This window comes from Lynx rufus, unplaced genomic scaffold (genome assembly GCF_022079265.1).
Source record: "Lynx rufus isolate CCGP_SWC_20201006 ecotype Redwood Valley unplaced genomic scaffold, mLynRuf1.p SCAF_4, whole genome shotgun sequence".
Classification (NCBI taxonomy): Eukaryota; Metazoa; Chordata; class Mammalia; order Carnivora; family Felidae; genus Lynx; species Lynx rufus.
In genome coordinates this window covers 162,806,395-162,816,819 of record NW_025814856.1, presented here as the reverse complement: position 1 = coordinate 162,816,819, position 10,425 = coordinate 162,806,395, and the positions used below count along the sequence as shown (strand labels likewise).

At 51.3% G+C, this 10,425-nt stretch overlaps 1 non-coding gene across 1 annotated transcript; it reads left to right on the top strand.

Moving 5' to 3' along the window:
• Positions 1-9,558: 9,558 nt before the first annotated feature.
• Positions 9,559-9,630, top strand: TRNAC-GCA (transfer RNA cysteine (anticodon GCA)). The gene has a single exon. It is a non-coding gene; the product is annotated as a tRNA-Cys (tRNA).
• The last annotated feature ends 795 nt before the right edge of the window (positions 9,631-10,425 follow it).

The window sequence follows — 10,425 nt, the reverse complement described above, 5'->3', positions numbered from 1 at the left end:
CCAGGGCAACGGTGAGTCAGGCCAAGGCCTCTCCTCCAGCTCTGGAAAGCTGTTTGGCTACTGAAGCCTCTCACTGCTTCCCAGCCATAGCGGGAACTTCTAGATTTAAATTAAAAAAAAAAAAAAAAAAAAGTCTTCATGGACCTCCTCTAGTTGGGTTCCTTAAAACGAGTATTTTTATTAAAATACAATAGAATCTAACCCTTTTATTTCTATTTTCTACAAGAGGTAACTCCAGGCTAACACCCTTTTTAAAAAAGAAAGAGAAAGGGAGACAGAGGAAGAAAGGAGGGAAGGAAGAGGAAAGAAAGAACGAGAAAAGGAAAAATGAAATCGAGCACTGCGGGCGCCGGCCTTACCGGAGGACTGACTTCCGGTCAGCGCTCGGCCCAGCCTTGAGTTTTAGCGACGGTAACGATCATCACCACGATTCAGTGGATCTTCCTATGTTCCAGGCACTGTGCTAACGAAATGCTTTCGTTTCATTTTCTCTTGTGCCCGCCTGTGAAATCGGGGTATTCGTCCCTGCCTTTTCCAGATAAAACCCAGAGAGGTCAAGCAGTCAGTCCAAGGTCACGCGACCAGGATGGACCCTTAAGCGTGTGGGACCCAAAGCGTGTGCTGTTAACTGCTGTTCCATACTGCCTCCCGATTTCTTCAGCGTGGATCCTTAATAAAAAAGGCAAAGAGCACTATTTCTCTCTGATTCGCAGCCCTGACCGTCCTGTGGACACTGCACCTAAGCTCTGCATCCGGCTGAAAGCAGAGGGCTCACTGGCCCACCAGCTTAGCTCAGCCAGGCCTGGCCTGGCCTGCAACCCTGGGACCCGGCCCCCCTGGGAGGCCCAGCTCACCTGCAGACGCCTCAGTGGCTGAACTGCCCAGCTAGGAATTCCGCCGCGCCCACCCGTTTGAAACTGAGTCTCTCTCTTGCTTAAGGCGTTTGGGAAGACAACTGTGTGTTAAGGCCAGGGGCTCCCCTTCTGTTTGTTGCTGAAGTCAGGACCTAACAAGCCATTTGTTTAACAGAGGAGCTGGGCGAGGGAGATGATGACAAAGAAAATGCACCTGCTCCCTAATAAAATACCACTCTCCTCTTCCAGGCGACACTGCCTGTGGTCGTCACTGTTCCTTCTCACCATTCCTGCCAGCCGCATGAATGAAACTCACGGCTTCTCTTTGTAAATAATACCCCGGTTCCCAATTAACTCGAGTGTAAGATAGGAAGGAGCCAACTACTGTCTATCAACCAGAGAAAGGGAAAGTTGAATTTTAATGACGAAATATACCAGTGAAAACTTCTATCACTTAAATAATGAATATCAGGATAACAAACTGTTTCCTTTTAGAATCAGAAGAGTCTATACCTTTTTAAGCACGGTATTCCATCAGTTCTTTATCTACAGGATACAGAAACACTAAGGTGGTGCCCTCAAAGGATTGAAATTGATTGGATTTAACCTAAATTCAGCAGAAAGTTAAACAGGTTATGAAACCTGACTTTTGCCATTCTTCCACTGAGGGGATGATCCAAGAGCCACATGGCTCCATGATCGAATTTTCTGCAGACAAATTATTGATGTAAATTCTAAAATCTAAGATAAAACGTTTATGTATGTATTGTCCTTTTTTAAGTGTTTTTTTTTAATGTTAATTTATTTTTGAGAGAGAGAGAGCATGGGGGAAGGGCAGAGAGAGAATCCCAAGCAGGCTCCATGCTGTCAGCACAGAGCCTGACCCGGGGCTCGAACTCACAAACCACGAGATCATGATCTGAGCTGAAACCGAGAGTCAGATGCTTAACCAACGGAGCCACCCAGTTTGTGTTGCCTACTTGGCAACTTAATCGTCGTCGTTGAAAGTCACATTAATTTTGTCCAAAAGTAAAAGCAGTACATTGATTTTGCATAGTTACCCTCTGCACAATTTAATAATGTATCCAACTAAAATTACTATTATTCCCTTCCCACTTTAAGGCAGTGGTTTCCTTAGCTTATCTTGAATTAACTGATTTACCAAGTCAAAGGTTTGTAATACATTTTGAAATAAGTTTGAAAAAAAAAAATTAAACCTCAAACATTTCAGAGCACTGCTAAAAAAAACAAGTCAATATCCAGACCAAATTACACCAGTCTCCAGTATATTTAATTCAAACAGTAGACATATTGAGAGGAAATAGACACATTTTTCTTGCCCGAATCTGTGCCAGCTTTTTAGAGTCTTGGAACGGGCATAAACTGCATACAAACATGCTTGGGTGTTCATTTTACCAAAAAGATGAACTCACATTAGTATGTAATAAGCACATAATAGGATTTTAGAATTTAATTTAAAACCCTTTTCCCCCCAACTGAAAATAGCATTGTTATTTTTCCTGTGAAAGGAATTTTTGAGTTCCAAACAATAAAAGTTTATCTCAAAATTGAATGAGCCCTTTATTTCTTCAGAAGAAGGCATCAAGTCTCCTCAGTAAATGTAACAGAAATCATTTTATTTACCACCCAGTATGAGGACTTCTAACCACCTCCACACCTGTGAAATTAAGCGGATTACCTGGAAGAAACTGAATCGGCAGAAACTAAATCTATAATATTTTAGAATGTCTTTCAGACTAAGGACACAAAATCTTCATCAAATATACAACGATCAGCCAAATGTTCTGGGCTTCATCTGTCAGTGTTTTCAGGCTTTTGTTTTTAGCCCAGGATCCTGTTTAAATAAAGCCATTTTCAGAAAGTAAACAAGTAAAATAACGGGGGGCAGGGTGCCAGGGAGGTACTAAGCCCACCTGATCAGCCCTCCCCTGGCCCTCGGGATGCCCTCCGGGTCTCTGATGACCCTTCTCACTTCACCTTTCCCAGTTCAATCCAAACTCTGTGTGTTTGATTTATCCAGAGACCCATTCCATGCTTACTTCATTCTCTGATAGGACACACGGTTTCTTATTTCTTCCTTTCGGGCTATAAACATTTCCATTCTCTATAACCTCTACAATACTGGGCAGATGTTCTCATCAGACAGTGGCGAGTCCCAGTGAAATCTAGCAGAGGTGACACTCTCCAAGAATCCCTGGAAGGCAGGGGGAAATAGCAGCACAGATGTCCCAGAAAAGCCCCGTCAGAAGCTACAAGGATCCCCAAAGAAATTTTTACAGCAAATGCGTACACGGTGAAGGCAAGGGAAGATCCAGGTGCACGTTACGCCTGCAGGACACTGGGCCACACAACGCCGCTCCGGGCTTCCCTGGGCTCTGTGTGCAGGGCTGGCAATGGCAATGAGGGCGCAGGGGGCGGCGGGGGGACAGTTGTCCTCAGTCTTCCCAGGGGCGGGTTGTTTGCTCCCGCATCTGGCCCCCCGGGCTGACCCACGCGAGGGGCGCGGTAAATGTGAAAATGATTGGGTGAGTGGGCCACAGGTGACCCTGTGCAGGAAGAGACACAGGTGACACCCCCAAATCTCTGCCCCGTTGGTGGGGCTGCCGACGGTTTTCTCGTCAAGCTAATCCAAATTCTTTAAAAGATATTAAAAATCGCATTTTATCTTTCCCTCCGATATTTCAGCCCCAATATTAGGTAGAGGCCCCGAGTCACTGCCAAATCCTCTTACCACGGTCGCAGGGTGCCTAGGGGCGACGGCAGGAATCCTCTGGGCTGCCCTGCCTTTGAAAGAGGGTCACCCAGCCGCCTCCTGAGTCCAAGGGTCCGCGGGCAGCAGAGCTGCACCGGGGGGAGATGGAGCCGTTGGGATTCCCCCGGCACCCGGGGGCCCCTCCCACCCTTCCCCCGCCGGCTGCGCGCTGTCACCGTCGTCCGTCTGTTTGCACAGGCCGGCGGCGACGCCGAGGCTCCCCGGCTTCCAGCGGCCCGGCTCCGCGTCCTCCTGCTCTCCGCTCCGCCTAGGACCCGGCGGCGGCGGCGGCGGCGGCGGCCCCGGGACGCGTCCCCCGCGCCGTGCAGCCCCGGCCCCCCCCCCCGAGGACCGCCCCGCCGCGGCCCCCCCTCCCTCCCTTCCCGCCCGAGCCCTCCGCGACCCCGCGGCAGCCCGGGCCCCGGGCGCGCCCCTGGGAAACGGGGACAGGCGCTGAAAGCCGTGCGGCGGAGCGGAGCCGATGGAGCCAGGGCCGGAGGGGAGCCACTCTGCAGCGTTTCCTTTCAAAACTTTACTTCTCTGGGCTTGTTTTAAATGAGTGCGCGTGCGTGTGGTAAATTTAATCCCTAATGACTTGAACCGGGCCGCCGCCCGCCCGGCCGCGGAAGGCGTCCGGCGCCCCCAGGCCGGCCGCGGCCCTCGGCCTCGCCGCCCGCTCCCCCGCCACGTGGGGCGGCCGCCGCCGTGCTGCCCCCTGCCGGCCGGAGCCCGGAGGCCGCCGCGCGCACCTGGCCGCCCGCGGCCGCTCTAGGAACGCCGGCCTCTCGGTGGTGGCGCGGGCGGCCGCCGCGCGCCTACCGGGGGGCCGTCCCCGGGGTCCCGGGGTGCGTGGGGGGAGGGGGGACTCTCCCTCCGAGGCCGCCCCGCCCGGGACCAGCCCTTCCTGGTGTTCTCGTTGCTTCGCGCGCCCCGCCTGCCCGGCCCCGTTCCCGAGCTTCGCGGGGCCCGTGCTTTGTGCAGATCCGGGTGCGAACACAAAGGGCAGGCCCCGGGTTCGCCGCGCGGTGGAGCGCGGGGACGGGCGCCACCCCGGAGGCCCGCCGCCGCCGCCGCCGCCGCCGGGGAGAGCGGGGAGCGAATCCCGGGCGCCCGGGACCCCGGGAGCCGCGGGCCGCACCAGCCCTTTCGCGGGCAGCGTTGCCTTTTGGCCACTCGCCTCAAGCTCCAGTCGGTTAAGCTGGAGGCCGATGGATCTGCACCACGCGGAGGTGGACCTTGAGAAGCACCGTGACGAGCGGCTGGACTTTCTGTCTGTTCTATATACATTTTCAAATATTTGGTTATTTCCAAGAGGTGGATTTGCCCTGTCAAAGGGTATGGACTTTTTTTTTTTTTTTTAAGGCTTTTGATGCATCTTGTCAAACCTTTTCCCAGAATGTCCACCTCGTTCGTTATCTGCAGGAAGTAGATAGGGTACCTGCGGGCCCGGCTCAGACGGGGAAGGTCGGTTCTTGCCGGGGAGGGGAGGGAGGTTAACAATCACCTGGCATTTGAGGAACTACCAACGGTGTGTGGTTCCGTGTGACCAGGCAAGGCACTGGAGCCGGGACTGGGTCATATCGTGGGGCCCCACCCTCGATGGACTGAATGGTTTTGAGACATTGAGCCGCCAGAGGGATCCTCTGAAAATGCAGATTTGATCACTGCCTTCTTTTGTGGGTCACCCTAGGAGCAGCGGTTCCCCCATTGCTCTTAGGGTAAAAATCCAGAATCCCATCAGGGCCGGCTAGGCTCCTCCCAGCTCTCCAGCCCGAACTGAGGCCACGTATCCGTTTGCTAGGGCTTCCACAGCAAAGTTCCACAAACCGGTGGCTTTGCCCAACAGAAACTGAGGGGGAAATCTGTTCCTCGCTTCTAGGTCCTGGCGGTTGCCAGAAATCCTTGGCATGCCTTGGCTTAGAAACACATCACTCCAATGTCTGCCTCTGTCGTTACATGGCATTTTCCGTGCATGTGTGTGTCTTCACATGGTGTTCTCCTCATGTGTCTCTCCTTTTATAAAGACAACAGTCCTGGGGCACCTGGGTGGCTCAGTCCATTACACGTCGGACTCTGGTTCGGGTCACGATCTCACGGTTTGGGAGTTCGACCCCAGCAGACAGCTCTCTACTGTTAACACAGAGCCCGCTTGGGACCCTCTTTCTCTGTTCCCCCACTTTCTCTGCTCTTCCCCTGCTCATGCAGGCTCTCTCTCTCAAAAATAAACATAAACAAAAAAAATACAGACAAGAGTCCAATTAGATTAAAGACCCACCCTAATCCGGTATGACCTCATCTTAGTTTAACTAATTAAATCTGCAATGACCGTATTTCTTTTTTTTTTTTAATGTTTATTTATTTTTGAGACAGAGAGAGACAGAGCATGAACAGGGGAGGGTCAGAGAGAGAGGGAGACACAGAATCTGAAGCAGGCTCCAGACTGTGAGCTGTCAGCACAGAGCCGGACGCGGGGCTCGAACTCACGGACCGTGAGATTGTGATCTGAGCCGAAGTCGGACGCTCAACCAACTGAGCCACCCAGGTGCCCCTGCAATGACCGTATTTCTGAATAATGCAACATGCTGAGGTTCCTGGACGAACGTGAATTTGGGGGGACACTATTCAACCCACAAAAAGCTGTCTCAGGCACCCTGGCCTTCACTCACTCTTCTGGCCCAGGCCTCCACCTGAACTGCACAGTCCTCCTGGACGGCTCATCTCCGCCTAACTTCCCTTTTACCTGCAAGGTGTTACGGAAATGTCACTGCCTCAGAGAAACCTTCTGGAGTCCCACAGACTAGGGTCATCCCGCCCCACGTGGGTCCGTGGCAGTCATCACGATTACCGCTGAAGACATCTCTGATCACATGTGTGTGTCCTCCATTAGAAAGGAGCCTGGGGCGCCTGGGTGGCTCAGTCAGCTGAGCGTCCAACTTCAGCTCAGGTCATGACCTCACGGCTCGTGGGTTCGAACCCCGTATCAGGCTCTGTGTTGACAACTCAGAGCCTGGAGCCTGCTTCGGATTCTGTGTCTCCCTCTCTCTCTCTCTGCCCTCCCCCCGCTTGTGCTCTCTCTCTCTCTCAAAAATAAGCATTTTTTTAAAAATGTCTTTAAAAAAGAAAGTTGTTTCCATGAGGACAGGGACCAGGTGGACTGAATGAACAATAACAAACCTAAATTTGTAGCCAAAGGGACTGACAGACTGACACGGGAAGCCTGTTGCAATCGTGCCAGAGACGACAGGTCCCGTGTTGAGACCACCTGGGGGAGCCCATTAGGAAGTTCTGAGTGGCCCCGGTCCCCGGGAGGAGACAATCTGTATTCAGTCCAGGCTCCACCCTTCCCTTGGTGGCACATGAAATAACGCCCACCATCTGACTCTCCCCCACCTCGCTGACCTCTACTTGAACCCCTGTCCTGCTCTGTCCCTTTGCCGCAGCCACACTGGCACTGTTCACACCCCTCCATCCTGCCAAGCTAGTTTCTGCCTTCACGCCTTGGCAGTCACTGTACCACAGCCCGGAATGCTCTGCGTCCGCATTTTACCCGCTGGGGCATTCCGACTTCCACTCAAACGGTCACTTCCCTGACCCCTCCCTCCCACCCCCCATCATCTTCCAGCGCATCACCCTGCTTTGTGTTCCTATTGTAACGTCAGTATCTGCAACGATCTGGTTCCTTTATTTGTTTTCTTGTCTGTTCCCCCCCCCCACACCTCTAGGAAATTACAGGGGCCCGGAGGGCAGAGACCTTGTTAGTTCACCTCGTTCACGGCTGAGCCCTCAGTGCTAGACTAGAAGCTGGAACGGAGTGGGTACTTACTAAGTATTCATTAAATGGATGAAAGGTATCTAAGCCCTCTGGTTTCGAGTTTCTTCACCTGCAAAATGGGGGCAATCCTAGCTGCTTCACAGGAGATGGTAAGCGTACCTACCTCAAAGAGTCCTTGGGAGGATTAAATGAGAAGAGGTACGTGAGTGCCTCCAACGTAGCCAACACTCAACATGTCGGCGCCATTGTTAGTATTTTAGATCGGCACACATCCTAACACGGATGGGGGCAAGAAGGCCGATGAGGCGGTAACTCATTCCACCCTCCTGCGATTCCACCTTCCTGTTCTTCCAGTTACCCACCGCTCCCCACAGAAGGATGGGAGAAGTGTGGTATGGTGGGAACAGCCATGGACTTGGACCAGAAGGTCTTGAAACTGAGTCTTTTGGAAACTTTCTGAGGCTGTGTCATCTTCAGGATGGAAGTAACGATTCCTACGAAAGCTGAAATGAGCTATATGTGAACTATAAGGCAGATTTCCCAAATTAGCATTCCACTGATTCTTTTGATCTTAAAGCAATTACTTATTAGTTATGGCAATCAGAGACAGTGTTGCTTGCAGTTACTAGAAGGGAATAGTCTTAAGTTTGTAATGTTTCTTGGTTTTTCTGATTTTGAAAGCAACACATTTTATTGCAGAAAAGTATTTTTCTAATTTGATGGATGAAAAATAGTATAATGCTGTTTTAATTTGCATTTCTTTGCTTTTACTAAGATGTATTCTGATTTACTGAGATTGAACACATCCTTGATGGCCTTTTCATTATATGTGGGCTCTTTACATGTGAAGGATATTAATTTGTAATATTTTGCCTATCGTAAATGATGAGAATATTTTCCCAACTTGCTATTAACCTTTTGATTTTGTTCATATACCTAAACTTTTAATGCTTATATCGCCAAATCTATCGGTATTTTCTGTTGGGACTTATCCAGTGAAATGCTTTCCTTGCTGTTCAGAAATCAGTTTGATATTCATAGTATAAATATCCATTTATACCCTTGTACTTTCATTTATTTATACATAATGCTTTAGTCCACTTGGACTTTATTTTGCTATACAAAGAGAAGTTTAGTTGCTACTTTAATTATTTTTCCCAAACGGCCAACTGAATTCTCCTAGTATAATTTACACAAATGACCTTTCCTTTCCCCTATGCGTTTATGACTGCCGTAGCCATCACGCAAGTAAAACACTGTGGCGAAGCGTGTGGGCAAGCCAGACTGCTTAAGTTTGCAACCCTACTTACTAGTCATTTCACGTTGGGGCTATTTATGTAACATCTCGGTGCCTCGGTTTCCTCATCTGTAAAATGGGGATAAGAATCATAGGCCCTAACCTTACGGGGCTGTCGTGAACATAATGGCTGCTCGGTAAACATCTGCGGTTATTTTGTGACATTTGTGTCTATACCACGTGGATTCCCAGGTCCGGGTTTCAGGTGTTTCTGTCCTTAGGCTGTTTTCAGTGGTGTGTTTCAGTAGCTGTTCTAGTGTTTACCAGGACAAGTCCTCCCGTGGTGCACCTGTTACTTTCACAGTTCTCGTAGCTTCCAACCTGTTCCCGTTGTATTTACTGGGCCTGGTCTGCCATTTACATACAGCCCAGGTAAGGTGTTAGCTTGGGGAAGGCAATACCTGATTTGGTAAGGGGCCCACGAGGTCTCGGTGACTAGGAGAGGAGAGTGGTGCGCAGGGCCGTGAGTGACATCAGAGAGCAGTGGGAAGAGGAGGGACAGGCGGCGAAGAGGAGAGAAGCAGGGCAAAGGGGAGAAGGGGCGGAAAGGGACAGACGAGAGAAGCTGCTAGGCGAAAACGCAGGTGACCCGCGCTCTCAGACCCGGCGCTGGGCGTGGCGAGGGGCTCCGGGAGGCCTGGGTTTCGGGGTCTAGGTGAGCAGAGGGTCCCGAACCTCTGCTGCCTCCGGCTGTGGCGCAAGATCAGGGGAGCCGCCTAACTCGGGCAAGAGAGCGAGCGGGGGTTCGGGGAAGAAAGGCCAGTTTGGCGCGAAGCGGGAGGCGCGGAGGGCGCCGAGGCCGGCGGGGCCGGGTGTGGCTGCGTGCGCAGAAGAGCGTGCGTGAGACGCAGCACGCAGGCCCGGGGGTATAGCTCAGGGGTAGAGCATTTGACTGCAGATCAAGAGGTCCCCGGTTCAAATCCGGGTGCCCCCTGTGTGAGCCGTGTGTTTTATCCCGCGTCCTGGCTGCGACGTGGAGCTGAAAGCAACCACCGGCGTCCTTTCTTGCCCAGCTCCCAGAGCTCCGGACCAGAGAGAAACACGGAGCCAATCCTTTGGGGGAGGGGGCCGGGCTCTGGGGTCACAGGCAACGCCCACCAGCGAGGTCGGCCTTGCGGAGGCCAAGGTCTACCCCAGCCCGGAAGTAGAACGCAAACTATGTTTCTAAGTTTATGTTTTCTAGTAGGCACTTTAAATAAAGCAAAAAAGGGCCCGATGGGGGGAAGGGGGGTCACAAGGAAGTCCCGGGGTCGCCAGGTGGTTGTAGATAACTGTACTGTGTTGTATATTTGGGAGTTGCTAAGAGAGTAGATCTTAAAAGTTGCCATAACAAGGAAAAATATATATAACTGATGGATGTGAACTAGACTTACGAGGGTGGTCATTTCTCAATTCCAGCATATAATGTGGTGTGTCAATTATATCTCAACAAAAGTGAGAACTTTTTAAAAATATAAAGTAAAAATCAGCGACACTAAGTGCCATATGTTTAATGCAATATATCCAAAACGTTATCATTTCAACATGTAATCAATATAAAAACGTACAGGGGTGCCTGGGTGGCTCAGGCAGTGGAGCGTGGGACTTCAGGTCATGATCTCTCAGCCCATGAGTTCGAGCCCCGCGTCGGGCTCTGTGCTGACGGCTCAGAGCCTGGAGCCTGCTTCCAATTCTGTCTTTCTCTCTCTCTCTCTCTCTCTCTCTGCCCCTCCCCCTCTCATGCTCTGTT